This window comes from Patagioenas fasciata, chromosome 2 (assembly GCF_037038585.1).
Source record: "Patagioenas fasciata isolate bPatFas1 chromosome 2, bPatFas1.hap1, whole genome shotgun sequence".
Taxonomy (NCBI): domain Eukaryota; kingdom Metazoa; phylum Chordata; class Aves; order Columbiformes; family Columbidae; genus Patagioenas; species Patagioenas fasciata.
In genome coordinates, this window is record NC_092521.1 from 117,185,065 (window position 1) to 117,198,043 (window position 12,979).

The window sequence follows — 12,979 nt, forward strand, 5'->3', positions numbered from 1 at the left end:
TAGGATTGTTTAGGTAATTTGTTTTAGGTAGATTGGTTTTAGGGTGTTTCGATTGGTTTATTTTGGTTGGTTTAGGTAATTTGTTGTAGATCATTGAAGGGTTGTTTAAGGTGGTTTGGTTTAGATTTCTCTTGCTTGCTTGGGTTGAGGTTGCTGAAGGTTGGTTGAAGAACGCTGGTTCAGGTTGTTTTAGGTAGGATTGTTTAGGTCATTTGTTTTAGGTGGGTTTTTTTTAGGGTGTTTAGGTTGGTTTATTTTGTTTGATTTAGACTGGTTTAGGTAATTTGTTGTAGATTGTTGAAGGTTTTTTTTAGGTGGTTTGTGGCTGATTGTTTGAAGTTTTTTAAGGCAGATTGGTTTAGGTTCTTTAAGGTTGGTTGTTTCCAGTTGTTGAAGGTTGGTTTAGGCGAGTTGTTCTATTCTGGTTTAGGTAGGCTGCTCTAGCTAAGTTTAGGGCCACCTCGTGGAGCAGCAGGCACCCAGCCACAATGGCCCAAAGAAGCCGTGGCAAGTGGGCCACGCTCAACGCTGCAGAAGAAGGCAAAAAACCCCCAGAGACACTTGGTGTCCCACATGGGGGGGAAAAAAAAGCCTTCCTCCCCCCAGCTGCAGGGCACGAGAGGCCATCTTCCTGGTGCTTGAGCAGCAGGCAGGACCCGAGCCAAAAGGGCTCAGAGGAGCTCTGCAAAGTGGTCATGCTCAATGCTGCAGAGGAAGGCAAAAAACCCCTGGGGACCAGTGCCAATCTGCCCCAGGGGAAAAAATTCCTTCCTGACCCCAGTGCTGGCGATCGGCTGTTCCCTGAGCATGTGAGCCAGACCTGGCTCCTTGTCCCACAGGCTGCTCACGTCTCCCAGGACCTGCCCAAGCCCTATCCTGTCCTATCCTGTCCTATCCTATCCTGTCCTGTCCTGTCCTGTCCTATCCTATCTATCCTCCCTCCACCTGGAGCCATCTCTCGGACTTCCGAGAGTGCCCAAATGCTTCTGAGCTGATGGAGCTTGGGGTCAAGAATCCTTCCTGTGCCTGTCAGGACACCAGTGAGTGCTTCAAAGCACTGCAACCCCTTGCAACTGCTCTGTATCCTCTTTCTTACGACTCCTGAGCCTGTCGGCATGTGGGATGAAGATGGCGAGTTCTTCAGTACTCTTCAAGAAGGCATCATGCCGTCGGTCTTGCCACTGCTATCCCACTGAAAAGGCTTTCCATCCATCCATCAATCGGATAGGTTTGGAAGGTGGCCCTCGCAGTCCGTGTGCCATTCCTTCCCAATGCAGCAAGTGACATGTGCTGCTGCGCTGTCATTTACGGTGAGGTTGTCTGCTTGGGGAGAAGTCTTGACTTGTGCTGTTGACCCAATCTTTGCTTGCTCTTGATAGCTCTTTTCCTCCTTTGGCCTTCATCCTTGCTATCTTCCTTGAAAGTCATGGCAGCCCTCTCAGGCTTTGTCTTGCTTCTTCTAGCCGTTGTCTTCTTCTGTAGGCCCTCCGTGTTCCTAACCAACTACTTAGTCTTGATTTACTTTCATCCTGGATGGATTTTATCTTTCCTGAACCCAAGGAAGGAGCAATGTCCCTAGTGGTCCAGGTGAGTGCTGACCAGGGCTTTGCACAAGGCTTGCCTTTCCTGTGGCAGTGCCTTGCCTGACACAACAGAATGCATTTGCCTGTATCACATTTGTGGCTCACCGTCATGCTGTGACCTACTTGTGCCTCCAGGAGCATTTTTCTACTCCGATGTGTTCGACCAGTGCCAGAAACTGATGGTGCTGCACCTGACGTTGTGTTCTCTATTTCTAGGCTGTAGATCTTCACACAGGGTTTCTTGACGTAGGGGATTTGTCTTGTGTCGGAGCTTCAGCTGGGTGGGAGTATGGGGACTGTAGAACTACTCTGTGAGCTAAAGCTTCTTCTGGTTGATGGATACTGAGGACCTGGGATTTGTTTAGTTTGGAGAGACGAAGGCTGAGAGGCGACCTCGTTGCTCTCTACAGCTTCCAAGGAGGAAAATGGAGAGGGAGCTGCTGATCTCTTCTCCCTGATAGCCAAGAGCAGGAGGTGTGGGAACGGCTCAAAGCTGCATCCATCAGGGGAGCTTTGGACTTGAGAAGAGGAAACTTTTCTTTACCAAGAGGGTGGTCAAAGCCCTGGAACAGGGTTCCCGGGGAGGTGCTCGATCCCTCTTGCCTGATCAGTGTTGAAGAGGCCTTTGGACAATACCCTTAATACTATGTTGTAACTTCTGTTCAGCCCTGAAGTGGTCAGGCATTTGGAGTAGATAATCATTGTAGGTCCTTTCCAGCTGAAGTCTTCTCTCCTTCTGTTCCTACCTCCTCCTTTCCCTAGCAGTACTTGATGAAGAAATTTCTGCTGTCGTTGCTTCCCATCCCTGCACTACCAGAAGGCACTGAATACCCTGAAGCGTGTTCCGTCTTCGGCACTGGCTCTGTCACCTTGTGGCAAGGAGGCACATACCTTCTGATGGGTGTGAGAGCCCTGGGCACCTTTGCAACATCTGGGCATCCCACTTCTTACAGCTACTGGCCCTGGCCCCACAGGGGATGAGAATGGTGAGCTCTGCACTGCTCCTCAAGAAGGAATTCCCTTGGTCTTGCCACTGCTATCCAACTGGAAGGGATTTCCATGCATCAGATGAGTTTGGAAGGTGGCCCTGCCAGCAGATCGCCTTGCAGCAAAGAACCTCCAGCAGCCTCATGCAAGGTCTTCCTCCCTCAGCCCCTGCCCTGTGATTCCACCAGCTGCTCCAGTGCTTCCTCGGGGATGTGTTGGGGCGGCCCCCGGGCCAGCTCTGGCGGTGGACATGGGAGGCTGCTCCCTTTTATAGTGCCCTGGGGCATTGTGACCTCAGCATTGCCAGGTGCTGGCATTGTGACCTCTGGGTGACAGAACCAGATGTGTGCAGCGCCGCTTCCCCGCCGGCCCCCCCCTCCACCCAGCACCCTTGGGAGGAAGCCTTTGGGGTACTGGCCCTGAATCAGTCCCTGTAGCTACAAGCCAGGGGAGTAATCAACCTAATAGTGTCCCTTTTTTGCAAGAATACAGTGTGGTTTTGTTGCCGGTCCAGTCTCACTTCCTGTAGCTCTCCTACCTGTGATGATCTTCTGTTCAGTTACAGGAAGGTGCCTTCTGACTGGCACTTTGTGCAATGACTCGCTGCATTTTGACCTTCTCTTCCTTAGATACCTCTCACCTCAGTGGATGTTTTGGCACTGATGGGTTTGGGGACTCAGCGGGTTTTCTCTCTGTGAGTGTTTACTGCTGGGACCTTCCTACCCGTGCCCTACGACCGTGGCTTCCACAGCAAACTGTTTGCTCGGGTGCAGTTTGCAAATCAACCCTTCCCGTGCAGCTCTTGACAGTATGTGATGGGGAGAAGGTAACAGTGCAATAGTTGTCATATATACAGTCCAGTGGTGCGTTTTGTTTCCAGCCATTATAGTGGTGTTTCTTTATGCTCTATACAGATCATGTTTTGGGGGGCTTGCTTTTGCTGGAAGCAGCTGCTAATTAATGAACAGTTGAGAAACAGTCTGCTATGAACTCACACACAGAGTTTTCTAATTGAGAAAATGTTCCTGTCTTGCTGTTTTTTCTGCAAATTGCACGTGGCATCTTGAATAAAAAGGTGAAGCTTGATTGTGTTGGGTTTAGTCTGACTTGTGCAGGACTGAGGCCGATGAGAACAGGCCCATGTGTGCGTGTGATCCCAGCCGTCTCTTTGCCGGCAGGTTGGTCAGTCCCCCTCACGGCCACCTTTTCACTCCGTGCCTTGACAATTTTTGGTGCATGAGAGGAGGAAACAGGCAAGAGGTCCCAAAGCTGGGGCTGTTTTCTGAGGTGAGATGGCTGCGTGTAGGAGAGAGCCCTGGCAGAGCTCCCAGCCGGGCTGGACCATTGGAGAACCCAGAGTGCCCGGCAGCTCAGCCGCATCTCCCAGCGCTCAGGGACCCAGCTGCTGCGGGCACGTCTGCTGCCTCCTGGCACATCTCCTTTTCTCCTTTTTCTGCCCTGGTGAGATCACCTCTGGAATATTGTGTCCAGTTCTGGGCCTCTCAGTTCCAGAAGGACAGGGAACTGCTGGAGAGAGTCCAGCGCAGGGCAACAAAGACGATTAAGGGAGTGGAGCATCTCCCTTATGAGGAAAGGCTGAGGGAGCTGGGTCTCTTGAGCTTGGAGGAGACTGAGGGGTGACCTCATTAATGTTTACAGATATATAAAGGGTGAGTGTCACGAGGATGGAGCCAGGCTCTTCTCGGTGACAACCAATGATAGGACAAGGGGTAATGGGTACAAACTGGAACACAAGAGGTTCCACTTAAATTTGAGAAGAAACTTCTTCTCAGTGGGGGTGACAGAACACTGGAACAGGCTGCCCAGGGAGCTTGTGGAGTCTTCTGCTCTGGAGGCGTTCAAGACCTGCCTGGACACCTACCTGTGTAACCTCATCTAGGTGTTCCTGCTCCGGCAGGGGGATTGGACTGGATGATCTTTCGAGGTCCCTTCCAATGCCTAACACTCAGTGATTCTGTGTGATTCTTCAGTGCAAAGAGAGAGGGGAAACCCAAGATCTCTCCAGGGAGCCTGCACTCAGTATGGTGAGGAAGCACAGTAGGGTTATTGATGTAGCCAGAAGTATTGTTTATGGTCCCTAAGTGAGCACGTATTTCGAAGGCACAGAAGGAAATGTTTGCAAGTCTAGTTCTGCCAGGGTCGTGGGGGTGCTCCCAGGCTTCGGTGGCTGGGACCGGCCTTCCCTGGGACCCCCACCCACCGCCACCATCTCCTGCCTGGGACCCAGGGGAAGTGTCTCAGCTCAGCCTGGGGCCTTGAGTCCCTGCCTGAGCCGTGTCATAGGTGTGTGTGCCTGTGTCGTCTCTACCCCTGTCCCAGGCTGGGCCTGGGCCCTGCCCTGCAGAGAGCGGCTCTCCTGGATGGAGGGAGCCCTCAGGGCTGGGTCAGAGCTCGTCATGCAGAACTCCAGGCATAGCAGAGCAGAGCTTTTCTATTCTATTTGCTCGCCATGAACTGAATAACGATGAGACTACTATATCCCTGCAATGCCAGGGGTGTTTTAGCTCCAAAATCACTTTCAAGGACACAAAACACAAAGAAGAAAAGTGGGATCAGGATTTTGTTTCTTTTATTTAGTTTTATTCAGTTGTTTAATTTTGTTTGTTTGTTTGTTTGTAAGCAGGTTGATGGTTGCAGGTTGGCTGGTTGGTTTAGGCTGGATTGTTTAGGATGGTAGTTTGAGATCGTATAGGTCATTTGGTTTTGGCGATTTTGGCTGGTTTTAGGTTGCATTTGGTTGTTTTGGACGTGAGAGCAATCTGACTGCGACCTCTGTCACGCCATTGATGGCCAGGGTTGATTGGACTGATGTGGCTGGCTAGGCAGGTGTCCCCTTCCTTCCTCCCTGCTTCATGCGTGTCCTTCCCAAAGCCAGGCGATCACTCCAAGAGGATGAGCTTCTCTGTTGGAGGGATACAATTCATGGGTCAAGGGTATACGGTAGCTGCCCTCCCCTTCTAGAAGCTGCAAAGAAGATCAAGGTGCATTTGTAAGAGCACCTGGCTGGGGTAGTCAAGCTTTCAAGACTGCAGGCACATCCAAGTGAGGCACTGCATGGGGTAGGGTGTTTGTTGGTTGGGTTTTGGTCATGCAGGTTTTTTCGAGTGTTTTAGCTTGTTTGTTGGAGTGTTGTTGATTTAGCTTGGTTGTTTTAGGTTGGTTTTGGTGGTTCTATTTTGGTTTAGGTCATTTGCTTTAGGTGGTTTTGTTCAGGTTGTTTCTGTTGTTTGGTTTCATATTTCTGAGGTTGGTTTAAGTTGGTTAGTCTAGGTCGTTAGTTTAGCTTGGTTGTTTCAGGTGGTTTTATACTTTATTGGGTAGGTTTGAAGTAGTTTGAGATTTTTTTAAGGGCTGGCTTAAGTTGTTTAAGATGGGTTGGTTTAGATGTATTTAATTTGTTTGGATTTAGGTTGCCAAATGTTGGTTGACGAACGTTGGTTTATGTAGTTTTAGGTAGGATTGTTTAGGTAATTTGTTTTAGGTAGATTGGTTTTAGGGTGTTTCGATTGGTTTATTTTGGTTGGTTTAGGTAATTTGTTGTAGATCATTGAAGGGTTGTTTAAGGTGGTTTGGTTTAGATTTCTCTTGCTTGCTTGGGTTGAGGTTGCTGAAGGTTGGTTGAAGAACGCTGGTTCAGGTTGTTTTAGGTAGGATTGTTTAGGTCATTTGTTTTAGGTGGGTTTTTTTTAGGGTGTTTAGGTTGGTTTATTTTGTTTGATTTAGACTGGTTTAGGTAATTTGTTGTAGATTGTTGAAGGTTTTTTTTAGGTGGTTTGTGGCTGATTGTTTGAAGTTTTTTAAGGCAGATTGGTTTAGGTTCTTTAAGGTTGGTTGTTTCCAGTTGTTGAAGGTTGGTTTAGGCGAGTTGTTCTATTCTGGTTTAGGTAGGCTGCTCTAGCTAAGTTTAAGGCCACCTCGTGGAGCAGCAGGCACCCAGCCCAAATGGCCCAAAGAAGCCGTGGCAAGTGGGCCATGCTCAACGCTGCAGAAGAAGGCAAAAAACCCCCAGAGACACTTGGTGTCCCACATGGGGGGGAAAAAAAAGCCTTCCTCCCCCCAGCTGCAGGGCACGAGAGGCCATCTTCCTGGTGCTTGAGCAGCAGGCAGGACCCGAGCCAAAAGGGCTCAGAGGAGCTCTGCAAAGTGGTCATGCTCAATGCTGCAGAGGAAGGCAAAAAACCCCTGGGGACCAGTGCCAATCTGCCCCAGGGGAAAAAATTCCTTCCTGACCCCAGTGCTGGCGATCGGCTGTTCCCTGAGCATGTGAGCCAGACCTGGCTCCTTGTCCCACAGGCTGCTCACGTCTCCCAGGACCTGCCCAAGCCCTATCCTGTCCTATCCTGTCCTATCCTATCCTGTCCTGTCCTGTCCTGTCCTATCCTATCTATCCTCCCTCCACCTGGAGCCATCTCTCGGACTTCCGAGAGTGCCCAAATGCTTCTGAGCTGATGGAGCTTGGGGTCAAGAATCCTTCCTGTGCCTGTCAGGACACCAGTGAGTGCTTCAAAGCACTGCAACCCCTTGCAACTGCTCTGTATCCTCTTTCTTACGACTCCTGAGCCTGTCGGCATGTGGGATGAAGATGGCGAGTTCTTCAGTACTCTTCAAGAAGGCATCATGCCGTCGGTCTTGCCACTGCTATCCCACTGAAAAGGGTTTCCATCCATCCATCAATCGGATAGGTTTGGAAGGTGGCCCTCGCAGTCCGTGTGCCATTCCTTCCCAATGCAGCAAGTGGCATGTGCTGCTGCGCTGTCATTTACGGTGAGGTTGTCTGCTTGGGGAGAAGTCTTGACTTGTGCTGTTGACCCAATCTTTGCTTGCTCTTGATAGCTCTTTTCCTCCTTTGGCCTTCATCCTTGCTATCTTCCTTGAAAGTCATGGCAGCCCTCTCAGGCTTTGTCTTGCTTCTTCTAGCCGTTGTCTTCTTCTGTAGGCCCTCCGTGTTCCTAACCAACTACTTAGTCTTGATTTACTTTCATCCTGGATGGATTTTATCTTTCCTGAACCCAAGGAAGGAGCAATGTCCCTAGTGGTCCAGGTGAGTGCTGACCAGGGCTTTGCACAAGGCTTGCCTTTCCTGTGGCAGTGCCTTGCCTGACACAACAGAATGCATTTGCCTGTATCACATTTGTGGCTCACCGTCATGCTGTGACCTACTTGTGCCTCCAGGAGCATTTTTCTACTCCGATGTGTTCGACCAGTGCCAGAAACTGATGGTGCTGCACCTGACGTTGTGTTCTCTATTTCTAGGCTGTAGATCTTCACACAGGGTTTCTTGACGTAGGGGATTTGTCTTGTGTCGGAGCTTCAGCTGGGTGGGAGTATGGGGACTGTAGAACTACTCTGTGAGCTAAAGCTTCTTCTGGTTGATGGATACTGAGGACCTGGGATTTGTTTAGTTTGGAGAGACGAAGGCTGAGAGGCGACCTCGTTGCTCTCTACAGCTTCCAAGGAGGAAAATGGAGAGGGAGCTGCTGATCTCTTCTCCCTGATAGCCAAGAGCAGGGGGTGTGGGAACGGCTCAAAGCTGCATCCATCAGGGGAGCTTTGGACTTGAGAAGAGGAAACTTTTCTTTACCAAGAGGGTGGTCAAAGCCCTGGAACAGGGTTCCCGGGGAGGTGCTCGATCCCTCTTGCCTGATCAGTGTTGAAGAGGCCTTTGGACAATACCCTTAATACTATGTTGTAACTTCTGTTCAGCCCTGAAGTGGTCAGGCATTTGGAGTAGATAATCATTGTAGGTCCTTTCCAGCTGAAGTCTTCTCTCCTTCTGTTCCTACCTCCTCCTTTCCCTAGCAGTACTTGACGAAGAAATTTCTGCTGTCGTTGCTTCCCATCCCTGCACTACCAGAAGGCACTGAATACCCTGAAGCGTGTTCCATCTTCGGCACTGGCTCTGTCACCTTGTGGCAAGGAGGCACATACCTTCTGATGGGTGTGAGAGCCCTGGGCACCTTTGCAAAATCTGGGCATCCCACTTCTTACAGCTACTGGCCCTGGCCCCACAGGGGATGAGAATGGTGAGCTCTGCACTGCTCCTCAAGAAGGAATTCCCTTGGTCTTGCCACTGCTATCCAACTGGAAGGGATTTCCATGCATCAGATGAGTTTGGAAGGTGGCCCTGCCAGCAGATCGCCTTGCAGCAAAGAACCTCCAGCAGCCTCATGCAAGGTCTTCCTCCCTCAGCCCCTGCCCTGTGATTCCACCAGCTGCTCCAGTGCTTCCTCGGGGATGTGTTGGGGCGGCCCCCGGGCCAGCTCTGGCGGTGGACATGGGAGGCTGCTCCCTTTTATAGTGCCCTGGGGCATTGTGACCTCAGCGTTGCCAGGTGCTGGCATTGTGACCTCTGGGTGACAGAACCAGATGTGTGCAGCGCCGCTTCCCCGCCCCCCCCCACCCCCGCCTCCGCCGGCCCCCCCCCCTCCACCCAGCACCCTTGGGAGGAAGCCTTTGGGGTACTGGCCCTGAATCAGTCCCTGTAGCTACAAGCCAGGGGAGTAATCAACCTAATAGTGTCCCTTTTTTGCAAGAATACAGTGTGGTTTTGTTGCCGGTCCAGTCTCACTTCCTGTAGCTCTCCTACCTGTGATGATCTTCTGTTCAGTTACAGGAAGGTGCCTTCTGACTGGCACTTTGTGCAATGACTCGCTGCATTTTGACCTTCTCTTCCTTAGATACCTCTCACCTCAGTGGATGTTTTGGCACTGATGGGTTTGGGGACTCAGCGGGTTTTCTCTCTGTGAGTGTTTACTGCTGGGACCTTCCTACCCGTGCCCTACGACCGTGGCTTCCACAGCAAACTGTTTGCTCGGGTGCAGTTTGCAAATCAACCCTTCCCGTGCAGCTCTTGACAGTATGTGATGGGGAGAAGGTAACAGTGCAATAGTTGTCATATATACAGTCCAGTGGTGCGTTTTGTTTCCAGCCATTATAGTGGTGTTTCTTTATGCTCTATACAGATCATGTTTTGGGGGGCTTGCTTTTGCTGGAAGCAGCTGCTAATTAATGAACAGTTGAGAAACAGTCTGCTATGAACTCACACACAGAGTTTTCTAATTGAGAAAATGTTCCTGTCTTGCTGTTTTTTCTGCAAATTGCACGTGGCATCTTGAATAAAAAGGTGAAGCTTGATTGTGTTGGGTTTAGTCTGACTTGTGCAGGACTGAGGCCGATGAGAACAGGCCCATGTGTGCGTGTGATCCCAGCCGTCTCTTTGCCGGCAGGTTGGTCAGTCCCCCTCACGGCCACCTTTTCACTCCGTGCCTTGACAATTTTTGGTGCATGAGAGGAGGAAACAGGCAAGAGGTCCCAAAGCTGGGGCTGTTTTCTGAGGTGAGATGGCTGCGTGTAGGAGAGAGCCCTGGCAGAGCTCCCAGCCGGGCTGGACCATTGGAGAACGCAGAGTGCCCGGCAGCTCAGCCGCATCTCCCAGCGCTCAGGGACCCAGCTGCTGCGGGCACGTCTGCTGCCTCCTGGCACATCTCCTTTTCTCCTTTTTCTGCCCTGGTGAGATCCCATCTGGAATATTGTGTCCAGTTCTGGGCCTCTCAGTTCCAGAAGGACAGGGAACTGCTGGAGAGAGTCCAGCGCAGGGCAACAAAGACGATTAAGGGAGTGGAGCATCTCCCTTATGAGGAAAGGCTGAGGGAGCTGGGTCTCTTGAGCTTGGAGGAGACTGAGGGGTGACCTCATTAATGTTTACAGATATATAAAGGGTGAGTGTCACGAGGATGGAGCCAGGCTCTTCTCGGTGGCAACCAATGATAGGACAAGGGGTAATGGGTACAAACTGGAACACAAGAGGTTCCACTTAAATTTGAGAAGAAACTTCTTCTCAGTGGGGGTGACAGAACACTGGAACAGGCTGCCCAGGGAGCTTGTGGAGTCTTCTGCTCTGGAGGCGTTCAAGACCTGCCTGGACACCTACCTGTGTAACCTCATCTAGGTGTTCCTGCTCCGGCAGGGGGATTGGACTGGATGATCTTTCGAGGTCCCTTCCAATGCCTAACACTCAGTGATTCTGTGTGATTCTTCAGTGCAAAGAGAGAGGGGAAACCCAAGATCTCTCCAGGGAGCCTGCACTCAGTATGGTGAGGAAGCACAGTAGGGTTATTGATGTAGCCAGAAGTATTGTTTATGGTCCCTAAGTGAGCACGTATTTCGAAGGCACAGAAGGAAATGTTTGCAAGTCTAGTTCTGCCAGGGTCGTGGGGGTGCTCCCAGGCTTCGGTGGCTGGGACCGGCCTTCCCTGGGACCCCCACCCACCGCCACCATCTCCTGCCTGGGACCCAGGGGAAGTGTCTCAGCTCAGCCTGGGGCCTTGAGTCCCTGCCTGAGCCGTGTCATAGGTGTGTGTGCCTGTGTCGTCTCTACCCCTGTCCCAGGCTGGGCCTGGGCCCTGCCCTGCAGAGAGCGGCTCTCCTGGATGGAGGGAGCCCTCAGGGCTGGGTCAGAGCTCATCATGCAGAACTCCAGGCATAGCAGAGCAGAGCTTTTCTATTCTATTTGCTCGCCATGAACTGAATAACGATGAGACTACTATATCCCTGCAATGCCAGGGGTGTTTTAGCTCCAAAATCACTTTCAAGGACAGAAAACACAAAGAAGAAAAGTGGGATCAGGATTTTGTTTCTTTTATTTAGTTTTATTCAGTTGTTTAATTTTGTTTGTTTGTTTATTTGTAAGCAGGTTGATGGTTGCAGGTTGGCTGGTTGGTTTAGGCTGGATTGTTTAGGATGGTAGTTTGAGATCGTATAGGTCATTTGGTTTTGGTGATTTTGGTTGGTTTTAGGTTGCATTTGGTTGTTTTGGGCGTGAGAGCAATCTGACTGCGACCTCTGTCACGCCATTGATGGCCAGGGTTGATTGGACTGATGTGGCTGGCTAGGCAGGTGTCCCCTTCCTTCCTCCCTGCTTCATGCGTGTCCTTCCCAAAGCCAGGCGACCACTCCAAGAGGATGACCTTCTCTGTTGGAGGGATACAATTCATGGGTCAAGGGTATACGGTAGCTGCCCTCCCCTTCTAGAAGCTGCAAAGAAGATCAAGGTGCATTTGTAAGAGCACCTGGCTGGGGTAGTCAAGCTTTCAAGACTGCAGGCACATCCAAGTGAGGCACTGCATGGGGTAGGGTGTTTGTTGGTTGGGTTTTGGTCATGCAGGTTTTTTCGAGTGTTTTAGCTTGTTTGTTGGAGTGTTGTTGATTTAGCTTGGTTGTTTTAGGTTGGTTTTGGTGGTTCTATTTTGGTTTAGGTCATTTGCTTTAGGTGGTTTTGTTCAGGTTGTTTCTGTTGTTTGGTTTCATATTTCTGAGGTTGGTTTAAGTTGGTTAGTCTAGGTCGTTAGTTTAGCTTGGTTGTTTCAGGTGGTTTTATACTTTATTGGGTAGGTTTTAAGTAGTTTGAGATTTTTTTAAGGGCTGGCTTAAGTTGTTTAAGATGGGTTGGTTTAGATGTATTTAATTTGTTTGGATTTAGGTTGCCAAATGTTGGTTGACGAACGTTGGTTTATGTAGTTTTAGGTAGGATTGTTTAGGTAATTTGTTTTAGGTAGATTGGTTTTAGGGTGTTTCGATTGGTTTATTTTGGTTGGTTTAGGTAATTTGTTGTAGATCATTGAAGGGTTGTTTAAGGTGGTTTGGTTTAGATTTCTCTTGCTTGCTTGGGTTGAGGTTGCTGAAGGTTGGTTGAAGAACGCTGGTTCAGGTTGTTTTAGGTAGGATTGTTTAGGTCATTTGTTTTAGGTGGGTTTTTTTTAGGGTGTTTAGGTTGGTTTATTTTGTTTGATTTAGACTGGTTTAGGTAATTTGTTGTAGATTGTTGAAGGTTTTCTTTAGGTGGTTTGTGGCTGATTGTTTGAAGTTTTTTAAGGCAGATTGGTTTAGGTTCTTTAAGGTTGGTTGTTTCCAGTTGTTGAAGGTTGGTTTAGGCGAGTTGTTCTATTCTGGTTTAGGTAGGCTGCTCTAGCTAAGTTTAGGGCCACCTCGTGGAGCAGCAGGCACCCAGCCCAAATGGCCCAAAGAAGCCGCGGCAAGTGGGCCATGCTCAACGCTGCAGAAGAAGGCAAAAAACCCCCAGAGACACTTGGTGTCCCACATGGGGGGGAAAAAAAAGCCTTCCTCCCCCCAGCTGCAGGGCACGAGAGGCCATCTTCCTGGTGCTTGAGCAGCAGGCAGGACCCGAGCCAAAAGGGCTCAGAGGAGCTCTGCAAAGTGGTCATGCTCAATGCTGCAGAGGAAGGCAAAAAACCCCTGGGGACCAGTGCCAATCTGCCCCAGGGGAAAAAATTCCTTCCTGACCCCAGTGCTGGCGATCGGCTGTTCCCTGAGCATGTGAGCCAGACCTGGCTCCTTGTCCCACAGGCTGCTCACGTCTCCCAGGACCTGCC